The sequence below is a fragment of the Engystomops pustulosus genome, chromosome 9 (genome assembly GCF_040894005.1).
Source record: "Engystomops pustulosus chromosome 9, aEngPut4.maternal, whole genome shotgun sequence".
In the NCBI taxonomy this organism is placed as follows: domain Eukaryota; kingdom Metazoa; phylum Chordata; class Amphibia; order Anura; family Leptodactylidae; genus Engystomops; species Engystomops pustulosus.
Genome location: NC_092419.1, coordinates 95344662 through 95358624, shown reverse-complemented (window position 1 = coordinate 95358624; position 13963 = coordinate 95344662). Strand labels below are relative to the sequence as shown.

Here is a 13963-nt window from a genome sequence, read left to right as displayed (position 1 = left end):
CCCCCACCTATGTGGAACACTATATATAATGCATGATAGTTGTAGGACCCGCTACAAATTTTTCATGGGGCTCACAGATGTATGTGTATTTAAAGTGCCCTACAGTCTAGAAGAAACTCTAGAGAGTCCCATGCCTTATCATTATAGTAACAGCACCACTTTTCTCCGTAGGTCATGTCTGATGTTGCAGGTTAACCCCAGCTGGTGAGTAACGGAAAATCGGTGCAAAACGGAAAAATTCGTGCAGCCCCCAGAAAAATGCAATTCGGGCCCTTAGTAAATGACCCCCATTATGATAAACAATGTGCACAAAGGTGCACATCCTCCATTCTTTAATGTGTCAGGCCGGATGACAGGGCCCCCTGACACTGTGGGCCCCATGGCAGCCGCTATGGCTGCTACCGCTGTAGTTACGCCCCTGTTTCTTGTGGTTTATAGTACTTTTACATACTCCTTGTAATGAGGCATAAGAATCATGGCCAAGTAATGGACGCTACTTGTGTGAGAACATTTAGTACTTTATTATATAACAAAGCATATAGGACAGTGCAGACAGGGACTCCTTTAGGAAGTGACCTATAAAGTGACAATACGTTGTAATTAGAGGGCGACAGGAGAGTCATATCAGTGACTGTTTTACTGAACATCATCACGATTGTTACGAGGGAATGTGTGTTTACTGTTTATCTGTCCTAAATTCATCAGTAGGTCCGAAAAGGCGGCTAGAATAACCTCCGAGGGAACTGTCCTACTTAGAAAATTATCAAATTAGTCGAAGATAGAATGAAATGACTTATGTATAGATGTGGCATTGCAGCTGAGCCTCACTTATTTAAAGGGAACCCGATAAGGCCATAAGTTGGGCCAATGTATGGACTATGGAGCCATGGTATTGGTCCCAGATTAGGCCATGGTATCGGGCCCAGATTGGTCCATGTGTGTTTAAAGTCTTGGCGCCATCCACAACCCCATTACGTAGCCTCGGAGTAGACTATGTACACAACCCGCCACTCACTCTAATCAAAGCAAAACAAACACGGGAATGGCTCTTATTTTTTTTTTTACTTTTCCTGAGGATATTTTTCATTGCGGAAAAACATTTGGAGGAAGATCGTGCGGCAGATGAGGGATTTTTTTGTTATTTTTTTGGCAGGTGTGATGATAAAAGCCACATGTCATTGAAAACCTCAAGTCGTTTACATGTCTTCTATCTGGAGAAGGGAGGAGGAGGTAAATGCAACCCGAGCATAGAGCGCTGTGCCGTCTGCAAGGAAATTACATCTTTAAACCTCACACACAAAACCCTGCAGCTAACAGCACCAGTCCAGTCAGTCAGACTAAGGGGGGCAGCAGGGTGGGAGCCTCCTTCCCAAACACAAGAATTGGGAGTCAAGAAGAAACCGCTTGAGGAACAATAAACTCCTCTGGGGACAGGGACAGTCTTTTTGGAAACTTTATACTGTCTTCAAAATTCTACAACTGGGAGGAAAACTTTATCTGGAGTCAGAAGAAAGAGGACAAGGTACAGTAAAACTTTCTACCATAGTGATGGAAGTCATAGAGCTGGAGCTTCATCCAGAAGGTCAACAGATTGTGGAACCACAATATACAATTTAGAATCAGTTATTATATTCTCATCGTAGATTGTATTTAGAAATATTGCTACTTTTTGGATATTTTAAAAAAAAAAATGTTTGGCTCTTTTTTTCGTATTCTTATAATGTTAGCATCAGATATTTGATCGGAACGAATTCCCACGTGAATAATAATTGGGGACATGGTGGAGGAGAGTCATCACCGTAGTCAATAGAGGTTTCTTCATTGGTATGCGCAGGGTTTGATGTGGTACATTGTTGCGAGGGTATAATTGGCAGTTTTTGGTGAAAGGGCTGCAGAGATTCTTGAGGAAGTTCTGAAGTCAATGAATGAGACAGTGGAAATGCACAGGAAGGACTGACAAGTATTGAGCTTCCAGTAACCACCAGCAGAGAAACCACAGGATCTCGCTTAGATTTCATGTGTATAGAACTTTTTCTTAGAAGCGTAGATGATGTAGAGATACCCACAGGACGCCGAGCCAGATGCTTAGTGTTAGGTTCATACTCTAAGCAATTAATCTAATTTAAAGGAATTCTCCATAATTTTACAATTCACTTTTTTTTTATACTAAAAACAACTTCTCAAGTTTTGTAATAAGGATTCTGCATTTATTTGGACTCGGAGAATAGATATCTTGGACAACTGCTCCGTGAAAATGTGTCCTCATGGAGATTAGATGCTAAGAGGGATGAAGTGACAAAATATGAGTGTGTTTTTTTCATTAACTCTATGTATAGTTCACTCTGTTGTTACTTATGAGTCCATTATGACTAAACTACACATTTAATATAACCTGTATATATGTTATCCAATCCGTAGTAGGGGTTCTGCTATTACATTGAGTCCACATTTACAATGTAGACCTCATCTTTCTTATGTGATTCAAAAGTCTTTGTAAATCTGACAAGTCTGACAACCAGGGTCCTCTAAGCTCTCCCTTGCGATCATGCCCTACAGTAAGTTTATGGGTCGCCCTATTGTTTCAGTACTTGATGTGTAGTAGACTATGGAGACATGTTGGGGGGGGAGGGTCTTATTTCCATTGTGGATGAAACTGGAGATCTAAAAATTGGTCTGACGACAATGTAGCTGATCTGTAAGTTTATACTAGCACCCCCACCACTATTGTACTAGACTGAGCTGGTAGACCACCAGGTCTGTGGATAGCCAAAACTATCACCTAAACAAGTTGTATTTAATTTAACCATGACATCCTTATCCATAAGTGACTTCACAAATCCATCTTCTTGACATATATTATGGTTCTCATACTAGGATTATGGAACAAAATTAACACCACTTAAGTTTTAGGAACATGTTATGTCATCGAGCTTGCATCTTGGAGGTCCCAATGTTTAGAATCTCCACCCCTTGTGAGTAAGCGCCATATTGTTCATCTCAATGCTACAACCACAGCCCATAAACCACTGTCTAAGAGCTATTTCCTGTTTAAAGGAGTTCCATGCCATTGTAAATATTGATGGAGACTATAAGTAGCATAAGAGAGACTTCACTTGACAGCCAATACAATCTTCTATTTGGGTAAGGAGGCGCAAATCAGATTATTTATCGAGAGGAACCGCATAGTCCAGCCAATAAGGATCATATAGGCTTGGATAATGGACACAGCCAGCTTGTAGGGTCATGTGTTTTTGGGGAATGATCAAACAGAGAAGGTGACTCAACAGAAAACGGGAAGCCAATTTCTTCTAAGTAAGGGACAGTCTCCAATCGTCTGAAATATTAAGTCTAGGAATATCAGGATCTTAAAGTTTGTCTTGTTCTGATGCCTCCACATCATGACTAGCAAACTGTCCAGGGCGTGATCTTCTGGACAATATTATTTCTCCTTTTTATCAAAGGACTAGATGACTGAGTAGATCATGAAATCTGTTTATGATATAGCTAACAAAAAGCTAGAAGGACCTCACCAAGGTGTGACTTCTCAATGTCTTAAATCTTTGTGACCTCAAGACTAGTAATGTCAAGATCTTTATGGATGCCTTGAACTGATTGCCTCCAGGTCATTATTTTTGTGTATATCAAATGATTCAGTGACCAAGTAGATCCTGATAGTGGAAGTGACCATGATATGAATAAAACAGGCCAGGATGACCATTGATCTCTAGACTTCGCCATCCTAGTGTCTAATTGAGGCCTACTATATATATATAAATTTAAGTGTCTGCCCTCCATCTCTTCAAAACATCCAATTTTTAAAGGTGCAATACATTATTTCTGATTCTAACCATAAGAAATATAGGATAATAGGATCTTCTTCTGCTGGACCTTTCAGATCCATCATTGTGTCTGAGCCAAATGCCCACTGGAGGATCCTCTGGTACTCTGGTGGGAGGGTCAACCCTACCAGTGATAACAAGAGTTTTTCCATGTGTGGTAGACCAACCGTGTTTATTCATAGCAGTATGATCCTAACCTTTTAGAAATTCTACAATGAATGATGGATGGAACATTCCACCAGTTCCTTGGGAAGATGAGATTGACGACAGGCAAGTATAACTGATAAGAAGAGATATCATGGTTGAACTCACAGTGGTATGGAAACTTCTCTAAAGTCATAGGAATAAGGTATACATAGTTTCTACCCCTAATGTGCTTCCAGAAAGAAAGGTTCTTTTGGCTGTGAGGAATGGAAAATGCTCAGTGTAGGAGAGGCAAAAGCTGCTGTCTCAGGCTTAGGCTTAGGAGAGAGCAAAATATGAGTGACTTGCCCAATGTCATGCACCCTGGAGGGTCTGGAATTCCCAGCAATAGCATTATATCATAGAAGTCTTAAATGTTATAGGGACACGCCTAAACATATGGCGCCTTACCTACTAAAATAAGCACTTAGATTGCCAACTCAACCAGATGTTCATGGTTACTCAAAGGGACCTGCACTAGAAATGCTGTAGACTATGATCACCTATAGGTCAATCTATTCATAAAGAACCATTGCATAGCTGAAGTCACAGTGGTATTGGGTGTTGTGGAATATTGTAAAGCGCGAGCCTCTGCAGTAACTAGTGACAATGCTGGTTCTCCATGCCTCTTCATGGATCTGAGTTTGGTGCAGAAGATGTGAAGAACATGAGCTCCAATCCAAAAATATGCAATTGAGCAGTGGTGGCAAACCTATGGCACGGGTGCCAGAGGCGGCACTCAGAGCCCTTTCTGTGGGCTCTGGGCCATCCCCCAGCACACCAGACAGGACTCAAAGAATTTTCCTGCTGTTCCAAACAACTTAAAAGATGCTGCTTTCCGTCATATTTTGATACTGACTTCATTATTTGGGACTGTAGGAAGAGGGAGAATGTGTAGACAGGGCCGAATTACCTTTGGAGGACCTCCTGCTGGCCCCACGTTTCTGTGTACAGAGGGACACTGGAAAGAAGCTAAAATGATGTAAATTTTCCATCTTTCTACTGTGTTGCTGTCCTCATGAGGCCAGTATGATTGAAAGTTGTTGAAGAACAGGGAGCAATAAGTTACTGCTTTAATTTTTGGTTGGCACCTTGCGATAAATAAGGGGAGTTTTGGGTTGTTTTTGGGCACTCGGCCACTAAAAGGTTCGCCATCATTGCAATAGAGCTTTGAACTAATCTTTCTTCTACTGATCTCCCTATATGGGAAAGGGACCTGTTCAGCTTATTTTACACCAGTTGCTTCAGGACCTGTACATGTAATTTAGGTAAAATCTGTACTAGGGCCCCTATTTACTATGCACACAAGTCTCAATAAATATACAGTTCCCAATAACTACTGCATGAAGAATGCTGGAGACCACCTTCCAGTGCAGGTTGCCCCTAGAGCCAGCCATGGTATTGTTGAAGACTGCTACTATAGCTACATGAAATAGACACTTCTATGTAGTGTTGGACTGGCCCACCAGAGAACCTGAGGATCCTCGGGCAGGCCGAGACTCCCACCCAATACTGAATTCCAGTGTCCCAATTGAAGACATCCAAATTTTGCAGGCTAGTAGGTGATGACTAAGGTTGGGCCCTTTGAATAATTTTAGCTGACGAGTCCAAGGAACCCTAGTCTAACATGAAATGTATGGCTTTTCTGAGCAATGCGTGTGAAGCAACTCTTGTTGTGGGTCCATTAACTTTCTAGAATGTTTTATATCTACATTAACCTGGCAGATATGTGAAACGTGGAGGAACATTCCAGACTAAACAAAGAATCATGTGGAATTTCGTTTCTCATCTATGAGACTGTGATTGGTTCAGCATGACTGTCTGGACTAAAAATTTTCAACCAATAATGTCTTTCGAGGGTTGATATGAAGCTTTTGGCAGGGGCAGATATCGATGACAGGGGGGCCCTGTACAATGACAACAAAGGGCCACAGACCGCCTCAGTCATGATAAAATCCATCATTGGAGGACACACAAGGGTTGTGAGGCATGGGGTGTAAACTCTTGCAAGTTTTTATAGCATAACAACTTTTATTGGGGCTTAAGTTCTTGAACCTATATATCTTAGCATTGTGCATGTGCTGGATGTAGGGCACAAGCACCAGTTGTGATTGTATAGCAACTTATTACCTCACAGAAAGAGTGGGTGAGGCCTACTTGTGATGTCACAGCTGCTTCTTTGACGAAACTGTTGTTTATGATGTCACAGTGGATTTGCTGAGGTAAAAAATTGTTGTGCTGTTGTGATGTCACACTGCGAATATGACCCATGATTACTAGAAGTGGGCACATAGTTGTGATGTCATAGCAGCATACCTCATTGAAAGCCACTTCGTATGTGCTTTCTTATGAGCTCACAGAAGGATTTTTGTGATGTCGTAACTGTCTACCTGACAGAACAAGGGCTGATTGGCACAGATAAGGACCAATGAGAGCGGCTCCATTTATCAGCATTTGACTATCCCTGCTACTTATACATCCATGCCCTGGCACAATTACTCTATGTCCCCCATACATGAAGACTATACATTACTATTAACCAGTATGAACTATCACTGCCATGAGAAACCCTCTGTAATGTTATTCATATGTTTGGAATCTCTTCCATAATAGTCATCTAACCATGATGTAAATCTACACTTTACGGAACATGCTGAAGCACGATCAAAGGGTTATACTTGGAAAGTTAAAAGTTTTCTATGTTTCCATCTTAGATGAGATTATAGCTTGTTACATCAGGAAGATGACATTTGTGATAATGCACAATGCATGAAACAGGGGCGCAACAACAGCCGTAACAGCCATAGTGGCTGCTATGGGGCCTGCGTTGCACAGGGGCCCATGATGAATGGATGGATATATATGCTGTATGTGTGTATCTGCTGTATGTGTGCTTTTGTATATGCTATATGAGTGTATATGGTGTGTATGTATATGTTGTATATACTGTATGTATATGTGTGTATATTTGATGTTTGTGTGTGTATATGCTGCACATACTCTATGTATGTGTATAAATGTATGGATGTATATGTACTGTATGTGTGTATAAACGTACAGATGTATATATAATGTATGTGTGTATAAACATACAGATGTGTATATAATGTATGTGTGTATAAATCTACAGTAGTGTACATGCTGTATCTGTGTATATACTGTATTAGTTTGTATGTACTATATGTGGGTAAATACTTTATGAGTTTGTATATACTATATACTATATGTATTAGTGTATAAATATATATATATATATGAGTACATAAATGTGTGCATATAATTGTATGCATGTATGCGTGTGTACAAGTATATAAAAGTGAGTGTAAGAGTGTAGAACTTTATTTGTGTGGATATAAGAATTTTGATGTGTGTATATATGAGTGTATAAGTGTGTGTGTTTATATGAGTGTATAAATACATGCGTAAACTTGTTTGTACCATTATGTGTATATTTTTTAAGGGTAGATTTGCTATGATGACCTGTTCCCCTAGTTACTTATGACCCTGGCATGAAATAATATTCTAAGTAGATTTCATGGTGAACAACCCAAGGCAGTCAAATCTCCTCTTTTGGCCATCAGCTGACATCAGGTGGTTGTCACCTTTGCCAGAAACCAAACCGATCTGGTTTGAACGATTTGACACAACGGGGCACATTTACTTACCTGTCCCATCGCAATCCTCGAGGTGCGTTGTCCAAAGAGGATTCGGAGCTGCCGCAATTTACTAAGATCGTGCGTTCAATTTCCTGCATGTGTCGCTTCCCTGCTGAGATCCGCCGGAGTTCACCATCTTCTTCCCGGTGCATGTAAGTGCAGGGCTTGCGACACAATTTTGAATGTTAAATCCCACGCGTTGTCCGAATCCGTCGGATCGTCCGATGGCCCGCGCCCCGATTTGTGTTGCGTGAAAGCCGGCGCTGATGCCCCAAAATCCGATCGCGTACGACAAAAAGCCCTTCTAATCGCGGTGCACATCGGTTTCGGGACCCTTAGTAAACGAGCCCCATTAGGTCAGAAATCCACTGCCTGTTATTACTATAAAGGACACATAGTACAGTAGATGGGGGTTGCGATGGTTTATCAAATTGATACTAAACTGAATGTAGAAAATCTACTCTAAGTATTGGATTAACTAAAAACTACAGCTAACCTTCTCTGCAACTTTCACGCCATGCCCATGGAAGCTCTCTCAGTCATATTTTCAGCCCTTCATGGGTCACCGGCACTATGAGGGTAGTACGGGTAGAAGAACTATCTTTTCTACTTGTTTGATTTGGATGGAGACATATTTTTCCATACGCTGATGATAATCTTTTTGTAGTACATAGCTCAGCAGATACCTGAGTGCACCAAGTATAAGTATCATATGACCCCTCGAAAGTTCATAGGAGTTTGAGAAGTTGCAAAGTAGTGGCTAATACTAACATAATAAGGTGATATGGAGTGGTGGGGGACATGGACCCCTTTACTGCCCATTGCATTGAATGCTATTCTAGTCATTATTTCTTCTCAGTTCTACAATAGTGTTACCTGGAGCCAGGGACCTGGGGGAACCTCCTTAGGAAATAATAACTGTGAAATATTTGTGCTTTGTGAATCCGCAGAATGTGCCTACAACACGTTCGGATGTGTCAAATTGCAAATACCTTTATTATAACATGAATCTAATCCGTCTAGCTCCACGGTCCCTGTAACCTAACACTAGCAGGACTTCCGACCTCTTGCCGGAACAGGCTGTATGTTATGTAACTTTGTAGCATCTTGTGATGAACACAATTTTAGAGTTCACATGAATTCCTCTTCATATTTTCATATTTCATCTGGTTATGTGAAGGGAAAGTAATTACAAGCTTACTGGTCGTTTCTATCAGTGATAATGCCTGTAGAAGTGTTGACTTAACCTGACAATTTTGGTGGGATAAGACTCTTATTTGTATCCAGGGAAAGATGGCTTTTTTACATTGGCCAAACCATAAATCCCCATTGAGAAAAACATGTTTGTTGGGGGTACAATAGAAAAGCTGTCCAACGGTGAAGAAGCATAAACGTATATTCAGCTTAAGTGGACCTTGACCAGGAGAACTTTGAAGGTAGATGAGGACCATAATACAGGTTGTAATTGTGAATCAGTCCAAGAGTGACATAAGGTAGTAGATCCCTGGGATATTTCATGGAAAAGCTCAAGACCCCAGACTGAGAGATATCAAAGATATCAAGGGAGATTTTAGTATGTATGTCATACCCCCAGAGCATTATTGGCTTGGCCAGCAATTTATATTATAGGCTTAAATGTAGATGGTACCGTCTGTTCTGACTACCTCTTCATTCTCAATGGCAGTGAGATGGGCCCAATGAGACCTCCATTCTCAATACAGGTATGCGTGATGGGCAAGTATCAGCTATTTGTAACATATCTTGATATCTTCATAATTTAGAGTACATTATTTGATATAATGGAATGGCTGGTATGAGCTGATTTACATTATTTTCCCATGGAGAATTGTCTGAAAATAATTCACTGTGTCATTATTATGAGAAACAGAAGCTCCTGGAATGGAAAATGTAGGTTAGAACCTAGATAGACTTCTTCTTTCACATCTGAACAGTGAATTAATGAAGCCTTGAAATCTGCACAACTAAGTGGTCTCCAGAGGAGTCCATCTTGATATTGGGGCATAAGTGTTGATTCTTTATATCAAATCACCATCTACATAAATGTCTAAACGTTCTAACCCATGAAGGAACTAGAACAGGGTATTTGATGGATCTAGATCCATCAAATATCCAAATATGGTTGCTTCAAATGAACAGTGTTATAAGATGCATGGCTTATAACAGTGAATTTGACTTAAGATAATTGTTGAAAATTTAGCTGTCATGACTTGATTGATGCGCTGTGTCCTGTAGCCTCGATATTTCTTGCCACGTTTCAAAGTTTGTTACTAGATGTCTTCTCATTAGAAGTGTAGGGCATCAGAGCTCCAAACACAAAGGAAGGATGTGATGACTCTCTTGTCTTGCTGCTGGCAGTACCTGGAAAGTACTTGTTGGATCCAGAAGGTAGAAGTCCATACATGGTGGAGACCCTTGGGCAATTGCCCTTTGCGCTCTCTCTGTAATCCATTCATGGCTGTCTGTTGTGTTGTCCAACAAAGCAGATAGGGGGTTAACATTCTAACATTCATGTTCTTCCGGCAAACATCCTGCATACATTACGCATAAAATCCAATGAACAAGATTTATTATCTTTGGCATCGGCTGGATTGTAAGTAAAAGTATGCTAAAAGGAACCAAAAAAAACGGAGCTGTAAAGAGGAATCAAGCTCACAGCTGGAGAGCCAGGAACCATAATTGTGACTGAATGAAAGAACGCTCCTCCAAGGCCTCAGAGAAATGCTGAGAAATGTCAACTAGGCCTAACCCTGCCACACTGTGAGCCGTGACATTACAAAGTGATAACTAACAGGGGCACGGAACGTAAAAAATTGGGCTCAGAATTGAGAAAAACATCCTTCTATATAGCACACAAATCCTTGTTTTCCAAAAGGGTGCCAACCACTAAATTTTCATTAAAATCTTCATGTAGGGGGCACTGCTGCACTTAGTGAATGTGCCCTAACAATATGGTTGCGTGTAGGTGATTGGGTGCTGTTAATGTTTTGGAAACACAGTCATCATCTTAAATGGTGACAATACAAAGTGGCATTAGAATGTAGTGAGGCATCTTTAAAGTAAATTTTTTTTTAGAACACCTCATTTAGAGTAATTTTGGTTGACCAAATATATGGGCACCAATAGAAGACAATGGGGCACATTTACTTACCCGTCCCGTTGCGTCTGCTGTTCCGGTATGTCCGACAAGGATTCGGAGCTGCTGCGATTCACTTACATTGTGCCCCCAATTTCTTAAATGTGTCGCTTCCCCGCTCAGGTCCGCCGGAGTTCACCTTCTTCTTCCCGGTGTATATAAGTACTGATCTTGTGACACAATTTGAAATGTAAATTCCGTGTTTTTTCCGAATCAGTCGGGTTGTCCGACGGCCACGCCCCCCGATTTATGTCGCATGAAAGCCGGCGCCGATGTGCCAAAATCTGATCACGTGTGCCAAAAACCCCTGCAATTCAGGGCAAATCGTCAATATTCGGGAAACCCGACGGAAATGTGTCCGATGGACCCTTAACCCCTTAATGACCGCCCTATCGGGTTTTTACGGCGGTCATTAAGGGTACTTCTTCTGATGCGACGCCTTTCTACGGCGGCGCATCAGAAGAAGTTTTCGGGACACCGGGTTATTATCGTGCCGGTGTCGGGCTGTGATATCACAGCCCAGACCCGGCACTAACACCCGGGATCGGAAAAACTCCGATCCCGGGTGTTTAACCCCTTGCACGCCGCGGTCAAGCATGACCGCGGCGTGCAAGTGTGTCCCCCGTGGATCGGACCCCCCCGGTGTGCTTACCGGGGGATCCGATCCCTCCTGCCGCTGCCCCGGGTTCCGACGAGTGACCCGGGGCTGTCGGCTCCTCTTCTCACCGGGTCCTGCCTTCCTGGCAGGACCCGGCTGTAAGTAACTGAGCATGCGCAGCATGCTCAGTTACTTTCACTATACACTGCAATACAAGTGTATTGCAGTGTAAAGGCTTGAATAAGCGATTGGATGATCGCTTATTCAAGCCAAGAAGTAGAAAATGTAAAAAAGTAGAAAAAAAAAAATTAAATCTTTTTATAATATAATTAAATAAATAAATAAAATAAAAGTCCCATAATCTCCCCAGTAACACATAAAATGCAAATAAAGTATATAAAACACAAAACACGTACATATTTGGTATCACCGCGTCCGTATTAATCTGTACAATAAATCTAAATCAATATTGAACCCGCTCGGTGAACTAGGTAAAAAAAAACTCGAAAAACTTCCCATAATATACAATTTTTCATCAAACACCATCACAAAAAATGTTCTAAAAAGTGATCAAAAAAAGTTACGGTACCTAATATGATACGACTGAAAAGAACAACTGTTTTCGCAAAAAATAAGCCCTCAACCAGATCTGACAACAGAAAAATACAGAAGTTATGGCCCTGAAAAGTTGTCAATAGTAAAAACAATGCGATTTTCTCCAATATTGGTTTTGCTCAGGAAAATTGAGCAAAATAAGAAAAACTATATAAATGAGGTATCACCGCAATCGTAGTGAACAAAGATAAAATATTATTTTTACGTTACGGTGAGCGCGGGGGGGGGGGGAAATGCTCACAATCCAAAATAAAAATTGATGATTTTGTTTGTGTCCCCCTTGAAATAGTTAATAAAATCTCATGAATAAGCTTTAGACTCCCAAAATAAATTATTTATACATTGTATCTCATCCCATAAAAAATAAGCCCTCATATGATCGCATTACCAAAAAAAATAAAAATTTATAGGTCGTACAATGTGACAATACAAATCTGCTGTACATGGCGCCTCCATTCATTCTATCCCTGGCCGTGCGCCCGTACAGCAGTTTACCACCACATATGTGGTATCAGTACACCCGGGAGGAATTGGGCATCAAGCGTTGCAGTGCGTTTCATCATTTAATTTATTCTGAAAATGTCAGTTTTGGCCTAAATGAATGTATTTCCAAAAAAATTCCATAGTTTCTAAATCGCAGGTCCATATTTTTTAACCCATGTGAAACACTTAAAGGGTTAATGGACTTAATAGAAGTTGTTTTACATACGTTGAGGGGTGAAGTTTCTATAGTGGGGTAATTTATGAGGTTTTACTATTATTTAGGCCTCTCAAAGTCACTTGGAAGCCGAGTTGTCCCTCAAAATGTGAGTTATGGCAATTTTCATGAAAATAAGAAAAATGGCACCTAAAGTTCTGCACCTCATAACATCCTAGAAAAATGACCGGAAGCATAAAATATCATCCCAACATAAAGCAGATATTCTGTAAATGTTAATTATCAAACTTTTTGGGTAGTTTTACATCTTGTCTGGAAACCAGAACTTGGAAAATGAAGAATTTTTACAAACTTTTGCCAAATTTTCACTTTTTTTCAGAACGAAACGCAAAACTTAGCACTTAAATTTTATAACTAACATGAAGTACAATGTGTCACGAGAAAACATTCTCAAAATCACCAGGATATGTTAAAGCGTTCCGAAGTTATAACCAATTATCGTGAGACATGTCAGATTTGAAAAATCGAGTCTGGTCATTGAGCTGAAAACTAGTGTCGGTGATAAGGGGTTAATAAATGTGCCCAAATATGGTTTCTAAAAGGTTTAGTATGAAGAATGGGACCCTCTAGCTCCTTAATAAGGAACATCATGGCTTCTGACTTTTAAGAATCCATCTTGGATGTGACATTTTTATTTTGGTCTGTTTTGTTCTCATATGAGTTCTAATATGGTGTCTCACAGTTATATCTATTGGACTGTGCTCTTGTTCCGCCTTCATGTAGCTTCATATACCAACATGGCTGCAAAATCTATCAGTAGCTACTAAATATAAGTAGAATGTAGAACAAATTCATCAATGTAGAACAAACTTTGGAAGCATAGATCTGGCAGGAGGTATGTTATTTCCCTACAGCTCCACCAGAGGTGAAGTGAAGTATTACATAGAACTCTTTAAAACTCAGTTGTCTGGGTCCTCCCCAAGGAAGATGAGTCACCATGGCTGACAGTCGAGGGTCATTAGTTTCATGATTGAAGGAATATATCAGTTCTTAGCGAAAAGGTATCTCATCTCATAATGAGATGGACTGATATAACAACTGAATACACTCAATTCACTGACATGTAGGTGTGGAGGTACTAGCTTCATCTGGGCATGACTGCAGAGGTGTCCAAAGACCTTTCAACAACATAAGATGATAAGATATCATGAATGATATATGGTAGGTGGGTGGGTGGCTTTGTTAAATATTTTGTACTGG

At 40.6% G+C, this 13963-nt stretch overlaps 1 protein-coding gene across 1 annotated transcript in view; it reads left to right on the top strand.

Annotated features, from left to right (window-relative positions):
• Window positions 1-1214: 1214 nt before the first annotated feature.
• The window catches only part of BGN (biglycan), a 35899-nt gene continuing 23150 nt past the window's right edge, over window positions 1215-13963 (top strand). The window contains exon 1 of the mRNA XM_072124034.1: window positions 1215-1522. The gene's annotated coding sequence lies outside the window, so the exon portion shown is untranslated. The remainder of the gene's footprint in view (window positions 1523-13963) is intronic.